This window comes from Sceloporus undulatus, chromosome 4, assembly GCF_019175285.1.
Source record: "Sceloporus undulatus isolate JIND9_A2432 ecotype Alabama chromosome 4, SceUnd_v1.1, whole genome shotgun sequence".
Lineage (NCBI taxonomy): Eukaryota > Metazoa > Chordata > Lepidosauria > Squamata > Phrynosomatidae > Sceloporus > Sceloporus undulatus.
The window spans coordinates 149,530,573-149,550,730 of NC_056525.1; the positions used below are offsets into that span (position 1 = coordinate 149,530,573).

The 20,158-nt window shown below is 38.8% G+C and overlaps 1 non-coding gene across 1 annotated transcript; it reads right to left on the reverse strand.

Annotated features, from left to right (window-relative positions):
* Positions 1-16,985: 16,985 nt before the first annotated feature.
* On the reverse strand, positions 16,986-17,092 carry LOC121930201. The gene has a single exon (XR_006103857.1). It is a non-coding gene; the product is annotated as a U6 spliceosomal RNA (small nuclear RNA).
* Positions 17,093-20,158: the final 3,066 nt, after the last annotated feature.

Consider the following 20,158-nt stretch of genomic DNA (forward strand, 5'->3'; position numbering starts at 1 on the left):
CATTTTTGGTTTTATGTGTTAGGTTAAAACTGTTATCAGCTTTTGACCAAATACAGTGGGCCCTCTCCTTACGTGGGAGATCCGTTCTGGATCCCCCCATGTAAGAGAAAATCCACTTATGCTCGAACTGCATAGGAAATAATGGGGTGAGTACATGTGGCCATTTGTGTGCAGTTTCAGTCTAAGGAGCTTATCGGTCACCTTTTTTAAATTGGCTTCATTCTCCTGGGCTGGAGCTTGGTAGCAGGATGGAGGCAGAGATTATCACTCACAAAATCACCATGAACTGCCGGCTGCCATCAGCCTGGGTGCAAGCTGGGTCCCAGCCACAGTCCGCCAGCACCTTTTAGAAGTCAGAAAGCTTCTAAAAAGTGCTGGCAGAGCATGGCTGGGACGCAGCTTGGATCCAGGCTGATGGCGGCCAGCGGTTCAGCGGTGATTTAGTGAATGATAATCTCCGCCTCAATCCCACATCCTGGCTCCAGCCCAGGAAACTGGAGCCGGTTTAAAAAGGTGAGCGATAAGCTCCTTGGACTGAAACTCCACAAAAATGGTGTTCTTAAATGATGCAAGCTTGGTTATTTTAAACTTATGTAGCTGTACTTGGGTACAAATGAATCTTCTGTCACCTTTTCTTTGAACTTGTTCTTCCAACTACTGGCATCCTGATCTGATACATCTTCTACTCTTGAAAGTAAATCTCTGTCAAGGATATGTCTTAACCTTGAGCATGTTCCCACTCTTCTCTAGTTTCCACTCTAGTGACATTTTGTGCCAAAAGATATTAGACCCTTAGCTTTCTAGGTCAGTGATCTCCTTTATAATTATAGACCATATTACATAGTACTGATCTCTGCTCAGGTTGTACTAAAGCCTTTAATGGTTGTATAATTCAACAGGCTAGTGTTGTTATGAATTGCACTACTGCCAAAAGCCATGTGGAAGTTTCTTGTTATGGCCCATATGGGAACCAATAACTGCTATAAATGGCTGACAAGTTCATTCTCTTCTATTCACCAGGGTTTCATCTTTCTTTTAGCACAGACTCTGACTCTCTATGCTGCTCTTTCATTGCTTGTTTAATCTGGCCTGGAGCTTTCTCCCTCAACTCTCTTTCTGGGGGATATTTTTTGGTATTTCATTGGCAGTTACATTGGAAAAAATGTTAATTGTATTGTGATAACTCCAGGTTTTGTGATACTGATCTACAAAATAAGGTAAATATTTGGGTGTAACCCTAACTAGTCCCAACGAGTGTCTGTGGGACAGTGCCTTTACTGCTGATGAAATATAATAGCTATTATAGCTAGTATTAAATGCAAGCAATACCAGTCAGGTGATATCAAGCTTTTAAATAGCTACGTGCCCAGCATCAGTTGCAGCTGGTGGTTTCCATGCCATTGGAATGGTGAATGGACTTTGGGGTTTAGTTCAAACTTTTAAAAAGCTGTCTGCCATAATAAACCTGTTTATCCTATAGAGTTCAGTACCTTGGATAGCTCCTTCTCAATCTGGTCTAAAACCTGGAAACCCTCACGCCACCAATGTGGAAGTCACGAGCTATCACTGCTTAGGATTATTAAAGGTGATGTCCAGGCATTCTGGCAGGGAAATATTTCAAACTAAAAAGGAAATAACTGTATGATCAGATTCTTCTCAGCGTTATGAGGAAATCCTGGTTCAAAAGCGCCTGGATTCATCACTGAGCATATTCCATTAAAAGGATTAAGCAGAGGATGAAGTGAATGTTCTCCTGTAGTCCATGGATGGGCAACAGCTATGGATAGTAGCTTGGATAGCGATAGTTTGAACCAAGACAAAGATAACAACTAGAGAGGAAACAACAATACCTGATAGGAGCTTCACTGCAGGCCAAAGGGCTCCCTAATATATGCTTCAACCCTAATCTGTATGTTGTTGAGTAAGCTCCTTTTCTCCACCAACTATAGCAGGCTGCTTTTCTGTTACAAAGAAGAATGAACACTCATGGTAGATGCAGATGCTAATATTTTTTTATGAAGGATGTCCCTATGGACTAGCTTGTCATAACAATGCCTCACATCACCAGCCCAAAAATCTCCCCTGTACATCTCTCTGAGCAGAACACAAGTGGCACTATGGCTGAACAAAGTGAGCAGTGATATACTGAGATCATGTCTGATCCAAATTTTGTGGCAAATAATAATCTTTCCATCTATCTACTTACCTGTTTCCAACACTGGCTATCAGTGGTAATGTCTGCCATTTAGCTCAGTTTTCCAACAGGACAGTAGGGAAAGACTTCCACATAGTTAAAATATTATTAAATCCAAGATGCTCAGCCTCTTTCAGTTCAGGCTCACAAATGTGAACCTGAGTTCTTCCTGCTGTAAGAGGGAGAAGTTAGAAGCAGGTTTAGTCTCTTTTATTTGAAATGCTTGGAAATCAGAAGTGTTTTCAAATTTGGATTTTTTCAGAGTTTGGACTATCTCTATATACATAATGATATATCCTTGAAATGGGACCAAAGTCTATATATGAGAATTGTTTTGTATATACTTTATACACATAGCCTGAAAATAATTTTATCCATTATATTTTTAATATGTTTGTACATGAAACAAAGTTTGTATACAATTAACCATCAGAAAGGTGTCACTATCTCAGCCACTCAGATGGACTATAGTTGTATCTCTATTTTCATGGGAGATCCGTTCTGGACCCCCCCCCCCCCCCCGAAAATGGAAATTCGCACATATTCAAGACCTATTAGCTTGAATAACCACACATTCTTGTGTGTGCCTCTGCATGTGTGCCATGGGTGCGCATGCCATTTTAACCCTCCCCACTTGCTGATCTGCGAAGGACCATGGACTCAGAGTTTGTGAAAATGGAGGGAGGACTGTATTTTGGAGTATTTTGGATTTCAGATTTCTGGATAAAGGAGGTTCAACCTGTATGTTCCAAGCACAGGCAATCCTTCTTCACTGAATTAGTCCTTAGGACTGTGAACCCCATATTCTTGAGCTATATGAGGAAATGGCACCAACCATGCTGCAGATCTTATGGAAACATTTGATCAACGCTTCCCGTGCATTAAGGAATGTGTGAGTGTGAAACAAATACTTCTTGTTTGTGGATGCATAACCATAGAACAGTCTTCTACAACTCTGTCATTGTACCCATGTAATAATGATGTGGTTCTTCAGCACAGAAAGCTACCTAGAAGCATGAGTTGGGAGTGTTTTTGTATTTAGCAGGATTCCTGATAGTTCTTGAGAATTTGGCCATGCTATACTTTCTTGCAAGCATTTTGAGATAAACTGCTAGTCACCTGTGGGGTCTTTTAAAGAGAATACTTGGGTTGTAAAATATTTTAATTAAGAACTTGTAACATCTTAAATTTTTCTTTCACAGACTAAAATGTACAAAACCACATGATCCAGTGAGATAAATTATTATCACTCTAAGATTAGTTGTTTATATCTTCTGCAAATCTTTTGAAATTCTTCTTCCTAGAGGTTTTTTTTTTTTTTTAATTTTTTAATGCTGTTGATTTGCTTCCATCACCATCTTTTTCTTCCTCTTCTAGTCACTGGGGACTGGTTTCTCACTGCTCCTAGAATACCATTATTGGGTCACAAGATACTAAAATAGACAGCTCAGTTTTATATTTCCCAGCTAATGCTTAGCTCAGTGGATATTTCCCTTAGTCAGAGTTTCATGATACTAGATTCTGAAGCCAACATCATGCACTCCCATTTTTGGCCTCACTAATAAAACTATGCCTGCATCCTCTGAAACAGTGGCCAAGAAATACCAACTGAAGCACCGAGGAGCCAGAACCACATTATAAATCTGTGTATAGGTCCGGTTTTATGCTCACCCGGTGGCACGGAGCAAGAGAGAGAAAACAAGATGGGGACTGTTCCCCTTTTAGTGTTGAAATAGCTCATATCTCTTCTGATGGCCCAAAAGCAATGTGACAATATGCATAGGCCAAGCATGCTGCTGCCTGAGGTGAGGCAGCAAATAGCATCTTTCCAAACACGCAAGCCAAGATACATAATACCCAAAGACAGCCAAGTTATTTTGGCACATGAAACCAAAAATCCCACAAGTACCTCTCCCCATGTCTGGCAGCAAAAATACTATAGTAACAAAGTAAATAACTAACATGTTGCTGCCCTTTCAAGACACCCAGTATCTGCTGCCTGAGGTCGCTACCTTACTCTGACAAATGGTAGGAGCAGGCTGATCTGTTTACAAATATATCAATAAAGGCATTCTTATTGTTTTCACATCCAAACTTGCACACTCAACGATTATGGAAGATGTTCGACAGTGGAACAAACTCCCTCAGAGTGTAGTGGAGTCTCCTTCCTTTGAAGTCTTTAAACAGAGGCTTGATGGCCATCTGTCAGGGATGCTTTGATTTAGATATCCTGCATGGCAGGGGGTTGGACTGGATGGCCCTTGCGGTCTCTTCCAACTTTATGATTCTATGCGATCATAAACTGCTCTTCAAACGACTTTAATTTTCCAAGCCCATTGGCCATGTTTTGCACAGTATGTTTGTGTTTTGGGGGAGGGGGAGGAATTGCTTGAGAAAAGCAAGTCTCGTTTTTCTTTGGACTAATGGGAGTAATTTCATGGTGTCTTCACATCCCGATCATAGTTTCCATTTGTATTTTTGGTATGTTTTTTTCCCTTTCTTTCAGGACTTACAATAAAAAGAAAACATCCTCCAGGAAATAATATCATTTTGCACATCTGTTAATGTATGTAAGGCCTTCTGTATCATGGCCTTGTAAACAACAACTTATTTGTGGTAAGTAGGGATCACCTCTAGAAGACTAGGAAGATTGTCTAACCTGGCAAATAGTTGGAATGTCTTCTTTGTCTGTGTCAGCAATCTGTTACAAGTGGAATTAGAAGGGCATAGAAGAGACACTGGCGGGTAATAAAAGGTCAGCTGCACAAAGTGGTGGCCAAGAAATAGGTAGTTCCTCACCATTATTGACAGATAATACATGATGATATGTAATGCAAGGGGAAAATATCAACCTGATAAAGGCACTTCAGCTGCTGCCTGGTCGACAGCATCATATGCAGGGCACTGATATCATCATCCTACGACTAGAGACTATGAAATGGTCCAAGATATTTTGCTGCTTCTGGTAAAAGATAGGATAACATCCCCATCATCCCATGTTTTGTTGTTGTTTTGTGCCTTCAAGTTGTTTCCAACTTATGGTGACCCTAAATACTTGGCATGATTTGTTCAGAGAACGTTTGCCATTGCCTTCCCATAGGCTGAGAGCGTGTGACTTGCCCAAGTTCACTCAGTAGATTTCATGGTTGAGTTGGGAATTGAACCCTGGTCTCTAGAGTCATAGTACAACACTCAAACTACTACATCATGCCAGCTCTCATTCCATGTACATAAATCAATTAAACTGGCTGTTATTGCTGTTTTCATTGCAGCTATCCTTTCTGCACAGATCTGGGACTCAAGGCAGCTTACAAAATTTAAGACAAATGCAAACATATAGGTAAACATGACTCATGTTGCCAGCCTCAAAAGACAAACACTTGGAAAATACAAGAAGATGTAATTATACTACCCATTGAATTAAAACAATTTAAATGATAGCCCTTAAAAATTCAAGAAGTAAAAATGGTGCCACACACTATTCCAAGGCTTTGCATTAAAAACAATCCATTCCCAAAAGCAGTTGATATTTTTAAAAGTCCTTACATGGTGATCAAAAGTAACAAAGAGGGAGCAAATCTGGCCTCCCTAGGAAAAGATATACAGAGCCTGGGAGTAACCACTAAGAAGACCCCTCCTGCCATGTTCCCACCACACATGCTTATTAAGATGGCAGGACTGAAAGAAGTTCCTCTCTGGAAGGTCTTGAAGTATAGATGGATTCATATAAGAGATTTAGGGCCTGAACAGACAGGCCAAAATAAAGCTGCTTCGGGTCAGTTTGGAGGTATGCTGTTTAAATGACACATGCATTTTAAGAGGCCAGAAGCTGTGTCAAAGCTGCGCTCCAGTCCTTAGGACTGGAACATGGCTTTGGTGTGGTTTTCAGCCTCTTAGGATGCAGGCATAATTTAAACAGCAGACCTCCAAAATGACCCAAAGTAGCTTTATTTTGACCTGTCTGTATGAGCCCTAAATTATGAGAGACTTCAAGACTATAGATGGATCCAAGTTCATAATCAGCATATTGAATGGTGCCCAAAAACAAACCAATAGTCAATACAGGTCTTGGAACAAAAGAGTCATTTTCTCCCTCTAACCAGCCCCAGTTAAGAACCTGGCTGCAGCTCTTTGGGCCAACTGGAATCTCTGAGTGCTTTTCAAAGGCAGCCTCTAGTAAAGCAATTATAATAATTTGGTAGAACTATAATGAAGGAACATGTCACCATAAATAGATAAGACATTGGAATCTTACTTCCACTCTAATTGTAGGAGTGCACTGTCCACCACACCTCAAGGCAAGAAGGCCTGTGTAAGGGGGTTGCAAGGTGCACACAGCTTTGTCATCTGAAAGAAGGGAAAGGCCAGTGGGCTTATGGGGGAACAGTTAAAAGATTCTCTGAAAATGCTAGCCACAGATGCTGGTGGAACATCAGGAAAAAACTCTTCTAGAACATGGCCACATAGCCCCAAAAACCCACAAAAAACTATGGATGCCAGTCATGAAAGCCTTCAACTTCACAGTTAAAGGATTGTCAGTGCTGCCACCCTGTAAGCTATCGCCAAATGCAGTTGTCTCACTGCATTTTGTGATATGTGCAGCCCTTGGAGTGAAATAGACTAGTTGTGTTAATTGCACAGTCCTGACTTCAACACTGAGTGCCTCCAAGAGTATCATGTGCCATCTGTCAATAAAGACCTGGAGCCATCTCTCTATCAGGCACATGAAACTATGGTAGGTGGAATGACAGTTAAAAGAAATATTTGCAAGATGTAATGTGCAAACTTGATGATATCATCTCTTTTAGAGCTCGGAAAAATCAATTGTTAAAAGTTATCCATTATAAAATTCCTTGGAAAGTGATCACCCAGAAAAAATAAAAAAGTTGCCATTGACATTACAAATAAAAGATTACTTCAAAACATCTGGGGGCTTTTAAGACGCTTTTAAAAAAGAGACTAGAAAAAATTGAAAAACACAACATAGAATACCTCCATAAAGACTGAAAAGTAATTTTTAAAGTAACAAAAAGTACTGCTTTTAACACACAAAAAACAATTATCTTTCTCCTCACTTGTTATGTTACCTTGAAACATATGTTATGTCAATGTTGCTCAGAAAAGGTACTCGTAAATCATTACTTCTAACCTTGGATCAGTTGTGTCAGTTCTGCCATTGACATTCTTGGTAACATTAAAAAAACTTTTCTTTGAAAACTGTACAATATTTCCACAAATATGGAAAACATGAAAACAGCCCTTGGTTTAGGAAATAATTATTTATTTTGTAGTTACTATATGAAGTTACTACTATTTTTTATTGTTAAGAATATGAATTCTTTTTCTCTCCTCTTAATTTTTTTATACTCTTAATTTTTGCTTCATGAATTAGACTCCCACTTGTCTTTTTATTCTCATTTTGAATTTAGCTATATTGTTCAAAATATTTGTTCTTGCTGTTCTTAGCTTTTAATGCAATGTTACATAATACTTTGTATTCTTCATTTCATGCAATGGTTTGTTTGGTATAATAGTTTGTTACATGTACACACCTTTCCCTTCCAAACAGAGACATTATAATTAGCCAGAATGTTAATTTACACAGAAAAACAAATGAGAGTTGTTATAGTCCAAAAAAAGATGTCCCGGTAACTGAAAGGTTACAATGCAGATCTGAGATTTATTTGGAGACCTTCCTCAATATGCTCATTGCAGGAGCTGCTGTTACTGGGCTGACTCCTTTGAATCAGTTACTCCATTTTTTAAAACTGATATCAACTTTTCAAAACAATGTTTATGGGAATAGCTCCGAGCATGGTTTGCGAAGAGCCCCTATTGCAGCTTGGACATGGTGAAGTCTGGCGGGAAATTAGAGGGTCCTACTCAAGAAAAATAACTTGAGTTTGCCAATTATACACTTTTCTGGGAACAAGACTCATTGACTTAAGCTGGACTTGCCTCTGGGTAGGCAAAGATAGGAGTGAGCTGTTAGAAATTTTAAAGGAAAGTAATTTTTGTAAGAGTACTTTCAGATGAACACTGAACCCCTATGACCTAGATCCATTTGCCAATCCTAACTATAGCCAATCCATTGAAATGATGAAATTTACATACATTCCAACTTAACATTCAGCAATTGAGGGTCTATGCTGAGAGCCAGTGGAGTGTAATTGTTTGGGTGTTGGACTAGGACACTGGGAGACCAGGATTCAAATCCCAGCATAGAAATGCACTCACTGGGTGACCTTGGGCAAGTCACACTCTCTCAGTCTCAGAGTTTGGCAATGGCAAACCTTCTCTGAAGAAAACTGCCAAGAAAACCCTATGGCAGGTTTGCCTTAGGGCCAGCATAAGTCAGAAAAGACTTGAAGGCACACCACAACAACAACTACATTGAGAAGAAAATCTAGGCTGCTGCAAGATCTGGCCCCAGATCTGGCCCAAATTCCCCCTTTTGCCTTTGCACTCCAGAGCACCACTCTAAGGTTGAAAATGAGGTACCCAGCATTGATCACAAGCCTGGGCACCTCATTGTGACTTCAAGGGAGTGACTTGTGCCAGTGGTGACAGCACCGGGTGGCACAGCAGGACACATGTGTAAACAGCTGCATGGCATTGCTCCAGAATGCACTGGATTGTCCTGGAAAAATGGGAACAAAAGGTAAATCATTTTAAACAGGTTTAAGGTAGGGATGGGCCAGATTCGTTGTGGAATTGGTCTTACGTCATGAAGACAGTACACAGTTAAATCAGGATTTTGGTCCTGCTTCATGAAAACAGGGTGCTTCATGAGGGTAGGGGAAAACTGGTTCATTTGGCCCATGTAGACTTGCTCTGATTCTGTGGGTCTACCCCAGTGAGGACTAGTAGTTGTTTTTATGCCAAATTTCTCCACATTTGAGTCAGAATAAGAGCTTTCAATGGAATACATGTTACTCACTCCAATATACTTCCTGTATTCTCTCCACTGCTTATTTAAAACTTCACTGATTCCACTGTTTCCACTATCTGCTGGTTTGGACATTAGTTTTTCTTTCCTTCCTTGCAACTGTTTCTTCCTCCTTCCTGGCATCATCACATAAGTAGTCATACTTGGTTAGGGTTAAGCCCAGCCACAGAAGAAGGCAGTACCCCTTTCCCAGAAGCCATTCCTTGATAGAGTCAAGATTATTTTCCAGATCACTTCTTCCATACTGTCTGTCTTTGAAAGTGTTTCACAACCAGGCAGTTAGGAAACAGTTGAGTCTGGGATTTTCTCTGCAAGATTTGTTCAGAGGTGGTTTGCCATTGCCTTCCTCTGTTACCAGGGCTAAAATGGCTGCCAGGTCAGTGACGGCTGCACTGCGTATATGCATGTCACCCTACTGTGCAGACATGGTATATAGCCACAGAAACTGCTGTGCTTGCAGTTCTTTAGATTGTCTTATCTGAGTGGACCAAAAAGTCCATTCTCCTCCTGATCTTGTGTCGTCCTGTTTGGATGATTTACAACCCAAACCCCGGTTCTGGTGCAAGCAGTCCAGATGATGTCTGGCACATTCAGCAACAGAACCGGGGTATACAATATTACAATGAAGTAAAATAACCATCTTATTCTGGAAGTTCCAGCAGGATCTGAAGCCAGATCTGAATCCTGCTGTCTCTCATGATAGAATCATAGAATCAAAGAGTTGGAAGAGACCAGAAGGGCCATCCTGTCCAACCTTATGCCACAATCAAAGCACCCCAACAGATGGCTGTTTAAGACCCTCCAAAGAAGGAGACTTCACCACGCTATAAGGAAATGTGTTTCACTGTCTTACTGTCAGGAAGTTTCTCCTAATGTTTAGGTGGGATCTCTTTTCTTGTAGCCTGCATCCATTATTCTGTATCCTATTCTCCTATTCTTCCCTGTATTGTTTTGCTTCTAAAAGTGTAGAATGAAATTGATGAGAATGTCTTACATGACAGGCCAACAGGTTGTAGTTCAGTATTACAAATAATAATAATAATAATAATAATAATAATAATAATTTTAAAAAATCAAGAAGAAACAATTCTTCAGCTGTTTTTTAGAAATGATGCTGTAGAGTTACTTTTAAAATTATATCTATAGTTTTTGCAGAATGTAGACTTATATTTATAGATTTGAAAAGTAACTTTTTGAGCTCTGAGCATAGCATTCTTGTTGCCTTGTTCATATTGCATACATGGTCATTTATGAATATTGTATGTGAATGTTGATAGCATATTTTTAAATCCACAAAATATGTGCACCTTGAAGTAGTAGGAGTAACCATTTAACAATGAAGGAAGTTTAAGAAACTTTCACTTGGTTCCCTTGACAGTTCCGCCCTCACTTTAATATAAACATATCATCTGGGAATGCTTGAATCAATGTTTCCCACATAATTGCTTTCTTATGTCACTGTCAATTCTAGTTTATTTTACCATGCAACCTATCCTCCTGCTTTCTTAATTTCAGGAAAAGTTGCTGTTGTAGCTTTGGGAACTGAACTGATCCAAGTTGTGTAGAACCAGTGGCATGATGTTTATGATCTCATCAGATCATGATTCCCAGTCACCAACACTGCAAAAATGTGAGGCTTCACTTTTAGAAAATTAAAAATTCAATGGCTTTCTTTTGGAAAGACACGGAAGGTGGCTGACAGATAAAAACAGTTTAGAACTGTCAATAAAAAATTTAAAACAATTCCAATCATCTCACTAAAACAATATAAAATTACATTAAACACAGAAAAGTTTTGAAAAACATATGAGTTCATTTTCTTCTTATCAGCTTTTTTCACCATCCATCTTTCAAAGCCATATATAGAAATGAGAAATACAATGGCAAGGACAACCCTAGTTTTAGTATTCAATTATATATCTTTACCTTATCTAGTTCCTTCATAGCTGCTTTTCCAGTCCTAGACTTCTTCTGATTTCTTGAGTCTCTATTAATTAATTAATATTTCAGCCAAGGTATGGAAATTTTTGCACTATTTCAATGTCTTTGTCATCTACTTTAAAGTTGCGTTAATTATCTGTGATTATTATTTTAAGATATCATTACTTAATGTCTATTGAGTTATAGAATACACAGAACACAGTATGCACATGTGTGTGTGCATATGCATGTGTACACTTGCGCATATTTTTATTATTAGTTTTTATGGATAGGTTATGAGTTTTATATATATATAGCATGTCAGTCCAAAGATTTCCTGTTTTATGTGATTTTTTAAAACAAATGTTGAGTATCCTAAAAAAAAAAATCTGCTTAAAAAAACATTTGGAAGGTCTGTGCACTTAAGATTTTCTTTGCTTTGACTATATGATAAACTTGGGAGACTGACTTCATATGAAACATTACTATAGGCCCCATGCTGGATATGAGTACAACCTATAGTTTAGTAATTCAGAATATAAGGAGTGAAATGAAATGATAGGAATCTGTGAGGATAATACATGTGTTGCAGAAATGCTACAGGGCCTTTTAAGCTTCATATCATTTAGGGGCTCAGTATATCTTTATCTCGTGTAAGAAACAGTAAATACAATTACTAGAATGAAACAATTCTAGCTTTCCTCATACCTTAACCATTTCAGGCTGCAGATAGAAGAGCTGCCTTTATTAATACTTCTCACGCTCACAATATGTATGCAATCTGAGGAGGTAGACTGAAATCTATGAAAGCTCATGCTGCCAACTTCTTTATTTCAGTTAGTCTCAAAGGTGCTACAAGATCTCTCTCTACATACTGATTCTACAGACAAGCACAGCTATATCTTTGTATGTATATGCAAATACACTTAGGCTGTGTGTATGATATTGTGATTTGTAAGTATAATTTTAGTCATGCCAGTTGTTTATGTTACAACTATTACCATTACATTCAGTGAAATTCAGGAATTACAGTTTATGAAGCCTCCTTTCATGAAACCAGAGAGAGAGAATATTTATGGAAGCATTTTATTTGCATAATCTTGGCAAGTGGAACTTCAATAGTGGGAAAGACTGAAGTAAACCTTCCCTACCTCAGTTATTGTCATCTGATTTTCCTAGCAGATTTACTCCTGATCTACTTAGCTCCTTCTTTATTCATGCCAATCTCTGCACCTCTACCAATTTCCTAACTCAATTTCACATCCTTTCCCTAGGCCTAGTTCTCCATGTTTTCTACTCTCTTTGCTGACTGTTAATACAGGCACACCCTTTGCATCTTTCTTTTTAGGTATTTTGAGATGGTTGGTTGGTACAAAACAACAATGGTGGCTTGTTGTCATATCTCAAATATTGATCTCAAAAAAGTATTGGAGACTGGAGCCTATTCTTGGATTCTAGGCCTGACCTGGAAGGTTGACAATCTTCTAGGAGAAAGAGCCCCTTTCCTAATAATTCCAGACCAAATCTGGACCAACACAATGGCAACACAGAAACATGCAGCATGTTGTAGCCTGAATTGCTTGACAACACTCTGGCATACTTTCCTAGTCTCAGGTGAAATAATAATAATAAATCAAAAATTAAGGCTGTGAACTTTGGTTTTGCTTAACTTTTCAAAAATCAACCACCTACTCTAAAGAAGATCTTGCACATAAAGTTTGACACTGTTGTTACTCCATTCTGTAATTTTAATAAAGATGATGATGATGATAACTTCATATCTATAATTTTAATATAATGATGATGATTTATATCTCACATTGTTCCCAGATTGTGGCTCAAAGAGACTTTCAACAATTAAAAATATTGTAAAAATCCACAAAATACAAAAGTTAAACAAAAGCCAATAAAACAATCAGAAAGTAATTAAAACCAGATTACAACATATGTTAACACACACCAGCACAGAGATTACCAATCTCCCGCGCATTGTGTAAAATGGACCTTATATCATTACTTATCAAATACTTGTTGGAATGGAAAAGCCACTAGGGCTGAACAGATGGTCCAGAAAAGCCAGATTCTGGGAGGCTTGGGGGCATGGCATTTTGGATCTGCATGCCTTGAAGATTCCTGGAAGACACCCAGTCAGACAGGGGTGGCTTTAAACTGCACCGGGGGCATGGCAATTTGATGCCACACATCTCTGGAGCACGTGAAAGCCATCTTGAGGTTGTGCTGGGGCCACCTATGGCAGCTCTTTACCAGCCCAAAAAGGAGGGAATCTTTTCTAATCCTATTTGAGACAGCTCCAGGATGGATTGGAACCACACACATCTGTTTGCAGTGGCTCTAGGGCAAGCAGCTCCAGGGCAGCCCCCATCCACCCTTTTTGGGTGGTCTATTTTGTCCCTTTGTTAGTCTGCAAAAATAAGGTAGGGAGGATGCCAGTCTAACTTCTCTGGGACTGCCTCTCTCTGTGTCTAACATCTCTGTATGTTGGCCTGACTGCCCAAATGGAGCAGTCATACCATTTTCCCCCCCACCATATTTTCCTTTCTACATTATGAATGGTCAGAATGGCATGAGCAAGAGTCAACAGTGATTTAACTGTCACATGTTTAAAAAATGCTTTCATTTGTCTGCTCTCTCCTCTAGTATCCAGCCTAATGGTCTTCTCCTTCTCCTTCTTCCCTATCTAACATTGATTGAAATCAAGTAGCTAAGTCATAAACATTTACTTCTCGTTTTCCCTGGCTAGAATTGTATTTGGATTCTGAGAGCTACAGACAGACATATAGAAAATATTTCCAAATTCCACTTCAACCTTAAGGATCAAAGGTTTCCTGAAGCCCTCAGGTCTAGGTCTAAGTCTAGGTCTAGGTCTAGGAGTAGATTCATCCCAGAGCATGAAAAAGGATTTCCCTATGCAGGTGACATTTATAGGGTTCTAAGAGAGTTGTTTGTCCAAACTAGAATAGACACAATGAGTTAGTGGAAATTATATCAATGCTTTGCTGAGCTCTGACTAATATAATAGGTCTATTCTAGTTTGGTTTGGGCCAGAATCCCTTAGCCCTTGTCATGCTAATTGGTGGATTCTAGAGGTGTAGTGAAGAAAATGACCTTTTTCAGCTCTGATTTGTAGCAACATTCAGATACAAATGTTTGAGACCTAGATCCCCCCCCCCTTTTTTTTTTTTTTTTTTTTTTTTTTGCATCAATAAACTCTTCAGAAAGATTGCATGCATCTTTAAACCCCTGTTAAATCTCATACTCCAGATGTGGCACATGAAATCTGCATGAAAGAGGATGAGTACAAGTGGAGAATTTGTCATCGTTTCCTTGATTACTTGTAAATCAGGCCATTAAATATTCTCTGAATGCAGTGTATTGGGATTATAAAATCTCCAGTTATATGTTTGATTTTCTATGTTGCATTCTGAAAAACCTTTACCGAAGCAATTTTTGACACGTCAGAGCAAATGATTATTGTGAAGCTAAATGAGCTTTTTTAAAAAGAAAGAAAGAAAGAAAGCATGGAGGAAGGGGAAAAAAAGAATTCTCTCTATAAATATAATATGGATGGGGAGGAAGGAGAAGAGGGGAGATAATTTGCATTAAGGCTCTGCAAATTGACATCCGAGGCACATGATGGCTAATCCCAACAGACAAGCTTAGCAAAATGTCTTGGCTTCGGGGTGCAGTAGTTCTTTCAGCAACAGATCCCCTTAATCTCAACTACTTGCACTGAATTAACCAATTAACACTACAGAAAGGATTAATACTATGTTTATTTTCTTTTGAATATAGCGTTTTGTTTCTAAATAAGAAATAATCTGAAAGACACACACACAGAGAGAGAAATATTTAATAATAATAACAGATGCCTAGTTTCTGTGCTTCTCAGGATATAGGATCTTATAGGATTTAGATGTGACAAATGACAATTTGATTTGATTGGCTTTTTGAAAATTCTCTTTGAAAAAGGTAAATCCTCTCTCAGAAAGCAGACTCTCTCAAGCTTGGTCTTGTTCTCTTTTTTCTTTGGTTCATTCCTTCTCATACACCCAGCAACAGACATGAGAAAAGATGAGTCAGATTCAGTGGTGACCACTGCCCATGGATTCTCGGGGGGGAGGGGGGACAGGAAATTCCATTGCGCACCTTGTTAGATTGATTTTGTTAGATATTGTCTGCACTAGGAGTGGTCACTTGTGGAGAGTTGCTGCGATGTCTTGGGTTTCTATTTGAAGATATTCTTTTCTTTATCTATATTGTTGTTGTTGTGTGCCTTCAAGCTGCTTTTGACTTATGGTGACCCTATTTATTTATTTGTTTGTTTATGGTATTTATACCCCACCCTTCAGCCCTAATGGCTATCAGCGCAGCTTACAATTATTATTTTAAATAGGACAGTTCCCTGCCCTCAGGCTTACAATCTAAAAGACACAACACAAAAGGAGAAGGGAATGCTGGTGGGAAAGGGGATGAGGTCCAGTGGTTCTTCTCTCTGGACCAAGGCAGGTGGACTGGAGGGAGGGCTCTTCTTCTTCAGGCTAGCCCTGATGGAGCTGGGCCTGCCTGTTCACTCCCTCACAGGCCATATATGAGGTAAGGAGCTATTGGAGGAGTGAAGAGAATGGAATATTGAAGTAAATAGTTTTTTGTGGGTTTTTCAGACTATGTGACCAGGTTGTAGAAGAGTTTATTCCTGACGTTTTGCCAACATCTGTGGCTGGCATCTTCAGATTTAAGGAATGTGTCCAAATATTCTCACCCACTTTATTTATTTATTTATTTATTTATTTATTTAATATACTGCCTTTCTCCCAAAATGGATCCAAAGTGGCTCACAAAAGATGATTAAAAACAACAACAATAAAACAGTGCAATTTTAAAGCACAATTAAACCACCACATCCATAAAGTAAAAAAAAAAGTAAAATCCTTAAAAATACTAAGTAAAAAATTACAAAACAATTAAAAACAAAGGAAGAAGTTGTTTTGACACATCAAGAAAATGGTCAATTGCTGTGAGATTCCCCCCCCCCCCCAGTTTTGGGTCTTCCTGCTGAAAAATTCATTTTCACAAAAACATTGGCATGTGCATGTGTATGCCCACACATATCATGACCTTGCACAATTTCTTTTGTGCAAAAGGAATTGCTTCCCATGCAAAAACCTTTCTGTGAAAAACAATGTTGTTTGAACATGCAGTATCTTTCACACAAAAATCCCACAACAACCAAACAAACATTGCACATGCAAGAACTCTTGTCAAATCACCCAGAAGGAGGAAATCTTTTGCATTCTTTGGTCTTGCATAGAAGGATAAAGTAAGAGAATATTTCCTTCCCTTTCCTGTAACTGAATGAGATTCCGGTATGTTTCACTCCTTTGGTTGAGGTAAGTATCTGTGACCAAACAGCACTTCAATTTTCACTTGCCTGTGGGTTAAGGATCCTGGCAGATGTTCTGGGATTAACATTTCCTCATTTTCCCAGTGTGAGATGATACAATTAAGTGAAGGTTCTGCTTTAGCATTTGCCTGTTCTTCCTCACTACTCTGCTCTTTATATGAGATTATCCTGGAAAATCCAAAGAAATGATGAGGCAGTGTATAGACTGGTATGGAAAAAGCATTATCTCAAGAGCCACTGTTTCCCCAGTTGCCATAAAAGTGACTTCATTGTCAGATGTATGTGGGTATTAGTGGCAGTGCCAAATTTTATACAACACTAACTTGTAAAATTTACCTCCCAAAACGTCACCCACAATGATGGATAGCTTGCCAGTTTCATTCTATGAAGAGCAATTTGCAAGCAGTGTGTCAGGACACTAGAGCTTTGAAATGTTGCAGTTGTCTGTTGTTGTTTGAACTATAAGTGCAGAATCCTTTTTTTAAAATTTATTATTATGTTTTAATATGGAACGCTTCACAAATTTGCGTGTCATCCTTGCGCAGGGGCCATGCTAATCTTCTTTGTATCATTCCAATTTTAGTATATGTGCTGCTGAAGCAAGCACACAAGTGCAGAATCCTGCAACTAGCTTAGAGTTTGGATTCTGGGAGTCTTAGTCCAAATAGATAACTTTCCCAAGCTCTGGAGAGAACTGTTTATGTGCATGAGAAATGAATTGTGACTCTAAAGCTCACTCTCTGAGATGAGGTGGCCTGCCATTTCTCTGAACAAATCCGCTGATGTGGCCTGGATTCTTTCCAATCAGACTTTGTCAGGGACAATGAACTCTATCACATTTCGTCATTTGTTTAATGAATTTATTTTACCCACAAGAATTTACATTTCGCCCCTCAAAACTTTTCTTGAGGCAGCTTACAAAATTTAAGAACAGGGTAAAAGACATTAAAAACTCATTAATTATAGACCAACAGACAGAAATATGGTGGGAAAGACTACAAGAGGGTTTGCATGTATTGTTATGCACTGCACATTTTCCAATTATTTTTCATATACATTTTTTCCTTTTTGGATAGAAGCTTGTTTTCATACCTATATTTTAAAAAAAAAGAAACTTTCAGGAGCAAAATAGGTTTTGTGCAATCTAGATTTTTTTGGGGGGCGGGGGGCACAAAACCAGTGTTTTTGTCATGGTTGCTGGTGAGAAAGTCACGGAGGAATGAAAAATATGAGACAGGTGAAGGAGAGCCCTAGAGGAGACGCTTAGAATAAATTGAGACAGCCTTCCTTGTCAAAGTTGAGGAAATCTGCAAATATTCTTTGCATCCTTGCTTCCAGACTGGCAGATGAATCTTACATCGTTACTAGGAATAACAGAACATCCTCCACTTTGAGTGAATAGAATCGCAGGGCAGGACATATGGTATAGACAGCTCTTTCCTCCATCACTTCATTGCAGCTCCACAATTCACATCACCCACTGCCTGAGATGGCTGCCCCACTCTACCTAATGGTAGGGTCAGTTATGAAAAACAAACACTGAATCTCAATTGAGTGGGTTTTTTAAAGAAATTATATAATAATCATAATCAGATTAATGGGACTGAGGCAAGGAAAGGCATTTGGCATCACCAATAAACTCTGCTGTGCTGTCACAAGCTATTACGGCTCTTCCTTTGCACTGAGCACTGAAACTGTGCTCTCCTCTTCATAGCTCTGCAGCAATGCCAGTTCCTGTTGTTTTATTATTCCTACAGAAAAGAACGTCCTTAAAAAAAAAACCCACCATGGCTTCAAGTTTTGCTCACATGGCCTTGTTTGAGACGGTCAAAATTCTTCACTCAATATCAATGGCATGTTTAAATGCCTATCCAATTCTAATTTGTGCAAGAGGAAAAGACCAGAAAAATCCATTCAAGTAATTGGATAAATATAGCGAATGAGACGAAAAGACCATAAGAAAAACAGACAACTAGTCTGCTTGGCAGAAGTCCATTTGTCCTCCAACAAGAAAAGTGCCTTCCTTGTGAACTATAACCCCAATTCACCCTATTATGCTTAACCAAAGGATGTCACATTTTATCCTCTGCTGTCATTTTAAGATCTCTCCACCACCCCGTTCAACTGTTAACGTCTCTGAAATGCAATTTTGGTCTGTGTTATATAACACTGGTCAGGTCACATTTATATTAACGTGCTCATATCCTGTCAGGGAGTCGCTTCACAAAACCCAAACCAGACAAGACAGTGGAAAACCAAGGTAACAAAGGATTAAAGGGTGAAAGAGACCCCAAAAATAGTGTTTATTCTATGTGTACAAACACTACACATGAGCAGGGCTTAATTTAAGTGCCTCAAATCATAGATGAGATGATGTAGATTGCTATTTTAGTTGGCCAGAATGCTCAAGGGGAAAAATTATCTCAGGGCTGTTTTTTTTTTTTTTAAAGTTAAAAACCTTGTTTTAGGAAAGAAGCAGAATTTGGAAAGTTATTTTTAAAGAGTAATTTGTTACATTTCTAGTTGCAAGAGTCTGAAAGGTCAGTTATGTCAAAATTACAATTTTTACAAGTAACTTTTTGTTTTCCCCTGAAGTACCTAGAATGTTACCTCTAGTTAGGTAAATTTTACCTAAAGACTTTGCAACAGACATCTAGGATACCATCCAACATAATGATCAGAAAGGATGATTGGTTTGCTCCATTATTGTTGTTTTTATTTTGTTGTTCTATTATTATTATTATTATTATTATTATTATTATTATTATTATCCACATTTTTCCAAGGCTGGAATTCACGGTGACTTGAAAAGTTAAAACAGATTCAGCTTTAAAATTCCTATCACACACACACACACACACACACACACACACACACACACACATATATATATATATATTAGAATAAAAGAACAAATAAAATCATTAGAATCATAGAGTTGGAAGAGACCGCAAGGGCCATCCAGTCCAACCCCATTCTGCCATGCTGGAAATCTCAATCAAAGCATCCCCAACAGATGGCCATCCAGCTTCTGTTTAAAGACCTCCAAGGAAGGAGACTCCACCATATTCCGAGGGAGTTTGTTTCACTGTTGAACAGGCCTTACTGTTAGTTCCTCCTAATGTTGAGGTGGAATCTCTTTTCCTGGAGCTTGCATCCATTCTTCCATGTCCTGTTCTCTGGTAGCAGTAGAAAACAAGTTTGCTCCCTCCTCAGTGTGACATCCCTTCAAATATTTAAACAGGGCTATCATATCACCTCTTAACCTTCTCTTCTCCTGGCTAAATATCCCCAGCTCTCTAAGTCGTTCCGCCCTTCACCATTTTAGTCCCCCCTCCTTTGGACACGTTCCAGTTTCTCAACATCCTTTTTAAATTGTGCCCAGAACTGGACACAATATTCCAGGTGGGGCCTGACCAGAGCAGAATACAGTGGCACTATTACTTCTCTTGATCTAGACACTATACTTCTATTGATGCAACCTAAAATCGCATTGGCCTTATTAGCTGCTGTATTGCACTGTTGACTCACTTTCAACTTGTCTTCTTGGACTCCCAGATCCCTTTCACATGTAGTCTTGTTCAGCCAAGTGTTGCCCATCCTATATCAGTGCATTTCTTTTTTCCACCCTAAGTGCAGTACCTAACATTTCTTATGGTGAATTTCATTTTGT